The sequence below is a fragment of the Cavia porcellus genome, unplaced genomic scaffold, assembly GCF_034190915.1.
Source record: "Cavia porcellus strain 051 isolate PalLab524CR breed Dunkin Hartley unplaced genomic scaffold, mCavPor4.1 scaffold_5, whole genome shotgun sequence".
NCBI lineage: Eukaryota > Metazoa > Chordata > Mammalia > Rodentia > Caviidae > Cavia > Cavia porcellus.
Genome location: NW_026947488.1, coordinates 22976248 through 22979049, shown reverse-complemented (window position 1 = coordinate 22979049; position 2802 = coordinate 22976248). Strand labels below are relative to the sequence as shown.

Sequence of the window (2802 nt, the reverse complement as noted above, 5' to 3'; positions counted from 1 at the left end):
CAGCCCACAAGAGAGCCAAAACCAGTAATTCAGATGCGCCTGGCCACACATTTCCCTTAACTTGGAGCCAGGAAGGACTGGGATGAAAACAGTGGTGGGAAGAGAGTGGATGTCAGCAGCACTGCTTCTGTAACCGATCTTCAGGCTGAAATACCCTCTTCTCGCGGGCAGGAAATTCCAAACAAGGCTAAGTTCTGGGATATTCCCTGAAGTGAGATTCGAAACCCCCCTGACAGCGGAAGCAGCTCTTCCCCTAAGTTTTAATGAGTGTCTTGCTCCATGAACTGCGGCTGTGGACAGAAGCCTGTTTCTGCATCAAAAGTTGCCCTGCAGCCCTTCCATCTCTTTCAGGAAAGCTTCATAAATATCATCTTTAGTTTGTAGTGAGACAGGAAGAGAAGGACAAGATTGGGGGCTGCTTTGACAAGAAGCAAGGGAAAATCATCCTCTGTCTTTCTTTGGGGAGCAGCAGTTGCCCCTATATTATCCTTAGCACAGTGGGCACAAATCAAATATTCTCTGCTTTGGGATTAGTGACTTGGCACTGATGGTTGCTGTGGCTTTCTTCTCAGTAGAGGCTGCTCTCATGGCATCTGCCTTGGGTTGCTGCATTCAGATGTATGGGCACTCAACACCCCTGGGTTGGGCAAGGGACTGGTGGGAAAAGCCCAAGTGGGGCAGGTCTAAGTGGAGGCACCATATGTGGCCATGTCATTCCAAGATGGGCAGGAAGGATACCTAGAGGTGTTGGGGCAGGTATCCTGGGTCGAGTACCCCGAGATGAGGGCCAGGAAGCAGCCCTGTTCATGGTCTGCGGTGCAGGGAAGGACCAGGGATCCAGCCTGGTGGGGGTCCTGGAGGTAAAAAGCTTGGCAAAGGTCCTCAGAGTGCAGGCACCCCATGTGGTCTCAGGAATGGAGGAGGTCTGGAGGTGGTCAGGGAGGACGGCCTGTAAGCTGTTCAGGAGGCCTTAAAGTTGGGGTGCGTGGTGGTCCAAGAGGATGTGGTCCTGACATCCAAGGTACCTGAATCTGAGGAGGAACAGACTGTAGGGGGCCCCCTGCTGGGAAGAAGCAGTGGATGGGCCCTCAGAATGAGAATCTTCTTTCTGCTGTTTCTGTGATTGCTTTTCTGCTTCCGAATCATCAGAACCACCTGAATCATCTTCATCACCGTTCTCTCAAACTTCCTCTCCTTCTCATCCCTCTTGAGGGATTTCCTGACCTGCCATTCACAGCATCATGGTTTGAAGAGAAGTCAGCTCCTTCGTGTTCTTCTTTTTCTTGATTTTCCAGGCATATCTGCAAACCTCCATGCAGACCTGCTGTCTTCTCCTCAGTGCTGTTTTGCTCATTATCAACACAGTACACACACTCATCCCCCTCACCTTCTCCATCTCACCTGTCTGTGTCACTGTCATCATACTGTCATCAGGCTCTTCTTGACTCACGACCTCAGGGCAGCCATCATCTTCATGGGTGCTGGAAACACCATCGTCCTGACCACGTTGTGCAAGATCAGGACAGTGCAGCATGTCTTCCCCTCACTTACAAGGAGGAAGATCAAGAGCAAAGCCCACTTTCTGGCCATACATCTGCAAGACTTGGGGAGGAGGCGGACCAGGTGGAGGACCTGGAGGTTTCCTGCCAGGGGGCAGACGTGGATCACCATGTCTAAGAAGAGGAAGGATAGAAACTGCTCTAGATGGAGGTCCCTAGGCTGAGGGCTTCTTAAGGATGCAGGGTGGCCGGGTGCCAGGAAGTGGAAAGTCCTGGATTAAGATGTTGGAAGAAGCATGCAGCATCTCCGGCATAGGGATACTCTCTATTTCTACATGCTGAGATTCTTGACAGCATCAAAATATTGGCTATGTTGAGGCCTTTTCTGCTCATATTCTACTTCTAGCCTTCACAATTCTTTGTGAATATCTGGAATCTCTTTTCTATAAAGTTGTAGGATACAGTCAAAGATTTCATAAAGATTTTTACATTCACTATATTTTCATTTAACTGCAGTTATTGCACTGGGTTCAACCCCACTGCATCCAAGTTCTCCATGTCCCGGATAATCCATTTGGCATCCTTCATCTTCAAAACTGCAGCTCAAACCACCTTGTGCTGTTTTTTGGTCTTCTTGAATTATCTTTTCCGGGCTTCCTTTCGAGCTTGGTCAGTAGAGTTCACAAATTTTTTCACTCTTTGCAGCTGATGTTTGTCTCTGTCTAATATTGACAGCCTATAATTGTTTACTTATTCTTACAAAACTCACAATTCTGCTGGGCTCCACAACTGCTAAAGGGGAAGGGGGGATGATTTTACTTCACAGGGACCCTCACCTCTGCTTCTCCTCCATCACTTTTTATTTTCATTGAAATCTCACCACATTTGAGGAATGGTAGCGTTCATTCAGACTCTGCTACCCAGTTGCTATGGATTTCTAGCTTAAGGAAATAATCTCTCATAGTCCTTGTAGCATTGTTCATTTAGTGGGCATCACACTGTAACCTTGAGAGCCAAGCTGCCAGTGCCTGTGCACTCCACACCCCAGAGTGATGTTTGCAGGACCCTGAGCTGCCCCTCATCCCCATCTCTACTTGCCCCTTGGCAGAAGGAGACTTAGACCAGAGTTGGAAGGCTGGTCTACATTTTCACAGAGGACATTGAACCAAAGCCCTTATGAGTGATAAAACTTAACCTTGACCCAGCTTGACTTTACCTGTATCTCCCAGGTGACCTTGCAGGACTTGCATGTTCTGGTCAAAGACATAGGATTTGGGGCCCAGGTAAAAGAGCTTCCAAAGTC

At 48.5% G+C, this 2802-nt stretch overlaps 1 pseudogene; it reads right to left on the bottom strand.

Annotated features, from left to right (window-relative positions):
* Positions 1-315: 315 nt before the first annotated feature.
* Positions 316-2352, bottom strand: LOC100714748 (WW domain-binding protein 11-like; annotated as a pseudogene).
* Positions 2353-2802: the final 450 nt, after the last annotated feature.